The sequence below is a fragment of the Manacus vitellinus genome, unplaced genomic scaffold (genome assembly GCF_001715985.3).
Source record: "Manacus vitellinus isolate BGI_N305 unplaced genomic scaffold, ASM171598v3 scaffold_48_pilon, whole genome shotgun sequence".
Classification (NCBI taxonomy): Eukaryota; Metazoa; Chordata; class Aves; order Passeriformes; family Pipridae; genus Manacus; species Manacus vitellinus.
The window spans coordinates 2,368,804-2,377,486 of NW_021940593.1; positions in this window are offsets into that span (position 1 = coordinate 2,368,804).

Genomic DNA, 8,683 nt, shown 5'->3' on the forward strand with positions numbered 1-8,683 from the left:
ATAATTCCAGGTTTACAAAGATTGGGGGAAAAGTCCTACTTTCAGTTTCATCTGAAGGATTGCAGGGTTTTTTCTTAAGGCTTCTAACAGATGTATTCAGTGCATAGAGTAACAGGGGAAGAAATTGTTTCAGTTAGGAACTAGACTGGTGGAAAGGTTAATTTATTTTATTTGTATTTTTTTATTTTTACTTTTTCGGGGGGGGGAGGGGGTTGGAGGGAGAACCTGACCAGAACTGCAGGCGGTAGGTGTGCTTTTTTCCTTCTTTTTTATTGAAAACATTTATATATATAATTTGATAATGTTACTTTTACTGTTCTTTTTATTAATGATTTTTGGGGGCAATTTGTTTGCTCTGTTGTGTTTTCTTCTAGGTATATTTTTAATGGGCTTTTAGAATAAGTGTGTAAAAGTTCCTCACCGAAAACGTCCTAAGGACATTTCTATCGTCTTTTTTTTTTCTCCCTAAGTTCAGTAGTAAAATGGTGCTTTCCACAGGCAAAACAGTTTTCAGTGGGAAAAACATATTCCCACAGGCCACACCGAGGGACCAGGTACCAGTGACCTCTCCCAGACAAAACAGCTCTCTCCACACTCTCCATTTACATTTACAAAGATGAAAAGGGCTATGTGAGGGACCAGCCGACTGGAAATGGTCCCTTCCCACCTCGGGGGTCTGTCGGGAAGCAGCTGGTCTAGCAAGAGCCGCTGCGTCCCCTGCAGCTGCATTCTACAGCCGGGCTAGAAAGCTCGTTAAAATTAAATTAAAAAGTCATGTTTATTTGAAGATGGCAAGTTCTTGGAGGGTACCTGCTACGGTATTGCTGTCTCTTGGTATTGTTTTCCCTCCTCGGAATCCAGCAACACACTCAGGCTCAAGCTTAGCTTTAGGCTGTGCTTCACCCTGAGCCTATCTGCAAATGCTTTGCTGGATGAGGGTCTCCCCTTCTTTTCCATATTTTTTTGTGTTTTTTTTTTCCCCCTTCTCTTGTTTGTGTCCCTATTGCTTCCAGATGTTTTTGTCCTGGACAAAGTAGTTTCCTCCCCCCTACATTTTCAGAAGATCTCTGTTGGTCGCATTTTGATCATTTCCCACTCACTTTTATTATCAGTCCTTCCTGCTATCCTTCTGCCCTCCGTGTAGGCCTGCTTTGTTAAACATTTTGATCTGATGAGAACATCGTGGCAAACATGAATTAAGATTAGATGTTTGTTGATATTTTTTAGAGTTGACTGTAAAGATTCTACCGTTTAAAACACATGGCAGCAAAACCAGTGTAGCTTTGTAGCTTTCTTATGATCTCTGTTTTTTTTTTTGAACAGACTCATTCTGAGTCCGAATATTGCAAATTTTTTTCATGAAAAACCTGCTAAACTTTTGTTTTTCCTGCAAAACGTGAGTTTGTTGAACTGCTGTTGCAAGGTTTAGTAGGTTAGACATTAATGACAGGTATGAGAGGACTGGTTGTGGAGCCTGTGGAGTGCCACTTACACGCTTGCTTTCCATTGTACGCCGTTTGTTGGTCTGTTGTCTCTGGTGGGGGTTTGCTGGGAGTGTGAAATTCCATTTTGTGATAATTCCATTGGGTTTTTTTTTCCACATTTGTGTTTCAAAGTGTTGCTTCAGTAAATCTTCCCTTACGCTCTCCTGCAAAGATTTGCATTTACCCTGATGTTGCACCCCGCCAGCAGTGCCACAGACCGAGCAGTTTCACCCGTGTTTTGAGCCTTCCAAAGGAAGTGTGTCATCTCCCTAAACTCCACAGCCTTTTCTGCAGCGGGATGATGTCCAGGAAAAGGAGAGAGGCAGCAAGACTGTGCAGGCCACCATAAGGAGACTCCTTCTCCGAGCCTGGTCCCTCACCATTCACTCATGACCTGCCCCATTACCGCTCCTTTCACTGTGTTATTGTTCTCCCTCACCAGTCAAAGGCAGAGAAAACATTGTCATGGTCTTGTTCAGCCCAGCCCCAGAAGGACTGAGATGACCCCCTGGATGCAGGGAGGAACCATTCTCATGGCTCCAGATGTTGGGCAGTGCAGGGATGGGAGGGAGTTCCTGGTCCTGGGGGATGGGCTGCAGATGTCACAGCTCTCCCGCTGGCAGTGCCGAGTTCCAGGCCACACTCCCACTGCGTGTGTGGAGGTATTGCTCCTGGTGCCCTGGCTTGCAGGAGTGTCCCCCATCCAGGGCAGTTCGCTTCACCAAGAAGTCAAGTTGTTGACCCTTGACAGGGTCCTCGGAGCGATAGAAAACCCCTCCCTGATTCCGCCTAGAATGCTTGTGTCATTGGCACTGCTCCTGTTTCTCATCTGTACATCAGCTGGACACCAAATTGGCCTAATCCCTGCAGGAGAATGATTTCTGAAGCAACTTTATGTTGTTACATATCTGGTTTCCTTGAATTTTACAACAGATTTTACTTTTGTTTTCCCTTTGGTGGCATAGACTGTAGAATATTTATTATAGCTGTAGTAAAGTGATGATTTATGAGTAGACCTTGACAGGGCATTGTTTCTGTGTTTCTCTTACAAACACTGATTAATTAAGATGTTTAAATCTGAATACACTTTTTACACTTTTTTTTTGTTTGTTTTTACATTGAACTTTTCAACCTGTGTATTGAATATCCAGTGTTATTTGGCATTCATTAATGTGTGTGCTGTGTATACTTTGTGTTACCAGGAATTTTTACTGTCATTGTGCTGTTTCTAAGACATTGTTTCAACTCCTTTTGACATAGTTTAGCTATTTGGAATTTTTTGGCCTTCCAGATAATTCTACACTAAGTAATTGCTAGAATGAAGAGAACAAAGGGCTGTTCTTTCCCACAAGCTTTTCAACCTCAGCAGGAGCTTCTTCAGCCAAAATGAGCATTTGATTTTCTTCTTTCACTTTTTCCTTGTTAATATGACAACGTTCTTTTGTTTTGGTTTTCAGTCCTGGGAATTCTGAATTCCATATTGGCCATTTCTAGCAATATTTTAGAAAAACAGAGATAGCTGTGCCATAAGGAGTTACTGATCATAACAGAATTGAAATACTGTAATTATTTTGGGGTTGTTAGTAAGTATTTTTTCCACTATTAAGTTTTTAAGCAAATCTTTTCACAGTGTGATAAAATATTAAAAAGACACTAAAGGACTAAGCACTCAACATGAGGAAAGGGATTCAGGTAAATGATTTCCATCCATAGGAATGAAAAATAGCTTAGGAATTTTAATGTCAGAACAAATGCTGGGCTTCAGTTACCCATTTCCTGTGTCCATTAATTAATCCAGTGATTTCAATGAAACCACACCTGGCCTGGAAACTAAGGGCACACTTACAGGACTCACTGAATCACTCCTCAGTAGAGTGATTTATCGGATAAAGAAACTAGTGCTGATGTTGTTCAGAGGTGCTGGTTTATACTGTGACAAAAACTGCTCCTCAGAGCTGTATGTTGCTATTTTAAATACCTTGGCCTAGTAATGACATCAGGAGAACAAAGATTCCAGGAGCAAGTTAGTCTGGGGAATGAACTTTTGGAAAATCAAAGGAGGGCTAAAAAACAAGCAGGAGGCAATGAAAAATGTCTCTGGCTGGGTAGTTGTTGTAATGGTAAACATAATATCTGGTGTCATCCTATTGTTTTCCAAGAGGAGTCTGATGAATTGCCCGTGCCTTCTGTTGAAGCTTTACTCCTTTGTGTCAATGTTTTAGTGAGGTTTCTGTTTTAATTTATAAATTAAATACATACATATATATTCCAGTACAGTCTGCATTTGTTACCTGTGATGTACATATCTTCTTCTCCCTTTTATAAAAATCCCTGTTTATGTACAACTAGTTTCTGTCTTTTGTAAATGACACCACATGCAGATCCATAACCCATAAATGCACATACAGGTGAATTCACTTCCCATTTGGGGTTTTAGGCTCGTATCCTGAGACAACCACGCCATCTGCTGTTTGCCATCAGGCCCGGGAACTATGGAACTCGGTGGGAAATGTCAACAGACTTAGTAGGGCAGAATTCTCCAAAGTACTGTTGTCACTATGAAACTGGACAGCTGGAGAGAGGACAGAGTCCTTCCCAGTGCCTGGGCAAGGGGAAAGGCAGCAACCCCAGCTGAGACACAGTGCTGGACACTGGGGAATGTGCCTGGGAGAAAGGCAGCCTGAGCCCTCCCATGGCACGAACAGCCTTACTGGAGCCCACTCTTACAGTGTTAATTAATCAGTCATAAAACACAAAGCCACACTAATTGTGGAACTGAGAGGGCAGGGGCAAAGAGGGGAGAGAGGGAAGACCAGAGGAAAGTAGAGACTGACTCTCTAGTCATGCCCACGCTGAAATGATCATAATTATCAGCCGTGGGTATTGTCTGTCTTTCCTCAAAGCAGACAGAACCAAAGGGAAGGTGTCCATCCATCTCTCCGTTGCCCTCGCTTAGGTGTACATCCCCTGCCTCCCCTCCTGCTCTCCTGTGAGCCCGGGTGTGTGTCTGTGTGAGCCCAAATCACAGTGGTGGTTCCTTGGAATGAAAGCCATGTGCTGAACAACCATTAGCTCCTGAACAGACAGCAGAAGTGTGTGCTTTGCTCCTGACCTCCTCTGGGTACAGGTACCATGAGCCTTGGAGCGCAAGGCAAAGCCCTCAAGGATCTGGATGTTTAGCAGTGACTGATGCATCAAGTTATTTAGGAAAACGGACATGTTTCGATGCTCCAGCTTGGAATGGACAATGTGTTTGAAACTTATGGCTTTTATCATTCCTGAAGGCTACAAGGTCACTCTTGCTTTATAAAAATGATGGCTCCTGGATGTGTATTGCTGTACCCTGGGAGAGTAGTGAAATCTTGCACTGGTGCAATAAATAAACGTTCTGGAGGGTTGCTGTGTGCTGCCTCAGACCCAAGGGTAGGCTTGTTCCAAGGCATTTTTATTTATTTATATGTCACAGTTGAGATTTTTTTTTCCCCCCTAAGGGCTCTGCAGTTAGCAGGAAAAGTAGTTAATGAAGTAAATTGTCTCGTTTTAAATCAAACTCAGGATCAATTATGAAAGCAGACAAACAAGCAGCGCTGTGCAGTCCTGACCTTGTGAAGCTTCTCTGAAAAGAACTGGGAGCTTAATGGTCCCATCCAGGGAGAGGATGTGCTTGCTTGTGCCACCAGAGGAGAAGGGAAATGTGTGTCACTGCTCCAAACTGCACCAAAGAGTGTAACTGCGAGGGGACAGACATCTCTGCTGGCACAGGAAAATCAATAAGACCCCTTTGCAACAACTGTGAGAAGCGGGAAATATGATACATTTCGTATGTGAAATGCCAGTTTGCTAAGGATGTCCCCTGCAGTACAGATCTGGAGTTTCCATAATTCTGAAGGATATATTTGTAAATCTCCATTAGACAAAAAAAAAAAAAGGTCATGATTATTGTGATTAAACATGACTCAGATATTTGTATTCGATTAATATTTTTACTTACGTGACTAAGGAATAATTAAGACAATGATCTCTAAAGTCTGCATTGCTGCATTTAAGGACAAGTGACAAGGATTAAAACCTGCTTTTAAATAACAAGGATGAAAACGCATTTTTGATATTTTTTTAATGTAATAACCAGCATTAAACCTTTGGAATCAGTTGGTATTTGGGCAGGAAAGACCTCTCTCATTGCTTACACATTAATCTGTGGCTGCAGCTAGTGAGCCTACTTTATACACCATATGTTAGAATCTGACACACAGAAAAAATGTTAAATTCTGAAGGATGTGGGATGGTCTAATTTAAAAAATGCTACTTAAAAAAGAGTTCTCCAGAAAGTTGGGATTTAGCTTTTCTGGCTCATTGTGCCCAACCTAGCAGCATAACAACCCCATAAGCAGTATGGAGGGTGGAGGAAGGGTTAAAAAGGGCTCAAAGAACTCCTCACAGAAGTAGAGAGTATTTGCAGAACTTGGTTATTACATCTGTGCTCTGCTGCCACAGTATTGACACACATCAGCTCTGATCGTGTTTGGTTATCCCAATGACAGGGCAGCGCTTACACTGGTTGATCAAATTCCTGGATTATATACTCCCTTGAAACAGAGCTTTTGGAGCACTCTGACGTTCCTGCCCTGCCAGGGCGACCCTGGACACCTGCCAGCCTGAGCGAGAGTGAAGCTGTAACTCCTGGTGCCAGAGCTATGAAATATTCATTACAGTGTTTGAGATGTAACAGCTTCTGGCCCAAAATGAGAGTGCCATAAACAGGCTGGCTCTCCCATAGCTGGGGAGTCAGGCAGCCAGCACTCTATAAATGCTCCTCCGATGGATCTGTTGTTTATTTTGACAAAGTAACAGATTGTATTTGCGCTCGGAAGGCAACCGGCAGATGGTCTTTGCACAACCTCGTGAGGGCAGGCCCCGCTCCCGCTGAGTGGGGAAAGCTCTTCAATCCCGTGCTGCGCGTTTTCCCCTCGCACAATGTTAGTTAGTAACAGTTCTTCCCTGAACAGCCAGGGCTAAATGGCCACAACACACAGCTACTGTGACCAAAAAACAGGTCTTTTAGCTGCTGGTTCCAAAAGTGTGGTTACTGCAGAGCAGTTCACACGTGTGGTAACTCTTCAAATGCTGCCTTGGTCTGATCTGCTAAAAAATTCTTTATTCTAGTGTCACAAAGCAACTGAGAATATTCCAGAAACACTTGAAGCAACAAAAAACATCCATATAATCCTGTTAATATTTAGGTTAAGGATAGAGGCTGTATCCACTGCAGAAATAAGGAGGGGAAATTGAGTTTATGGGACTATTAAAAATCACAGCAGTAGGAAAACTGGTCTTTAACTGCAGACATCTATGACTGGCTTAAAGATAAAAACTGTTATATTGTGAAAATCCTTTATGTCCTCTCTCACACTTCTCCAGAATTCCCATTTCCTTATGGAGAATGTTGTTTATAAACAGAAAAATGTTGCTGTAAACAGAGTGAGTTGTCCTAATGCTGAAAGTTTGCCTCACATTAAGACTTTTTTTTTTCCTTGAAAGGCCTCCCACACATTTGTGTTCTTATCACACAGCAACTATTTGATGTTAAACTGGGAATGTTTTCAAAAACTTGGGATGCTTATTTTGCCTCAAATTATTTTTGATTACAAAGCTATGTATCACATGCATGATTGTGAGGGTTATTGGATGCAATTATTTGTATCTGGAAATAAGACAAATGTAAATGCTTTACTTCCTTCTTCACATGGGTTTTATGTTGTCATTTATTTTTATGCTTAGTGCTTGAAAATCTTCTTCAGATTCCTCCTGCCCTCCCAGTATGGTTCAGTACACTGACAAGTCTTACAGGTATCTTTTTCCTTTGCTAAATTCCAAGCCTCAGCAGGGAAGATCCAGGTAAGACTTTCCATTACCTGTAAAATAAAAGTCACTCACACATGTGAGGTTTTTCTCTTATGATTTCAAAGCACCTTGACCTTGTTTTCAAAAAGAAGTGGGGAATAGACTCCAAAGCATTAATCCACAGAAATGTGTTAAAGCTCTTACTCATTGCTTAAAAAGAGGCAAGATATTTTTATTTCCATTTTAATGACAGTCAAAACACAGCTGTGTGTATGAAATGCCTTACTCAAGGTCACAGAGCAGCCCAGGAAAACACAGGTCCTCACCTCATGCCCTTTTTCTTCAGGAGATGGTGCAATCCATAATTAATATAACCTGAGGGAATATTCCATTGCTTCTTTTCCCCACCAAATCCAATTCTATACGGACACAAAATCGTTTACTTTGGCAGAGCCAAAAACCAAACTCCAGCGAACCTGTATGATTTTTTCACAGCAACAAAGGGAAAGCTGAAACCATGGATGACTCTTTATCACTCTGTTGTTCCCAGACACCCTCCTGAAGTAATACCGCGGGTTGGAGTGGTCTGGGTTAATAATGTATCTCCTAGTGCATTACAGTAGCCCTCAAATGTCTTTATTGTGAAATCGGTGCAACGGCACAAAGTATTTGTATAGGCATGATGATATAAACCCAGCTTCATATAACAATGTACCTGAGTTAGAGGTAACCTGCACTCTTCTGTCTGCACCATCCCGCGCTCAGGGATTTGGCGCTGCCAAGGCTCGTAACACAATCGCTTATTGCGTCTCTCGGAGTTCAAGCTCCTGAATCCGTGTGACTGCGGGGAAGAAAAGCAAAGCCCTCAGCTTTCGTTCGGAAGGGAAGTTTGCAGCCCCCGTGGATGAGTTGGAAAGCCTGCGAGAGCCCGGAACGCCAGACGACACAAAGAGCCGCCGACACTCTTTGTTACGGCCGTTCCCAGCCAGCTCGGGGATGCTGGAATATTTGGGCTGGAGGCACCGTGGCGAGGCACGCAGGTCACCTTGCTAAAGGGACAGAGGGACGGGTGGCTCCCTGTAACAAAAAACGAGCGACTCACGAGCTTTAGCCCAAGCTGGGGTTGCCTTGAAACCTCTCCCGTCCCCAAACTCCCCCGCCCTGGGAAAGGATGGGAAGGCTTTCTGCCTTTATGCTCCCGACCGCCAACAAGCCTGGGACGGGGCCGGGACCCTTTCCCCGCTGGGCGGGGAGGGGGTTCCTGCCCCCGCCGCAGCCCTGGGGCCCGGGCAAGGAGGGCGGCAGCCCACAGAGGGGGGTTGTTGCGGGCCCGGGCTGCAGTGACTCCTCCTAGAGGC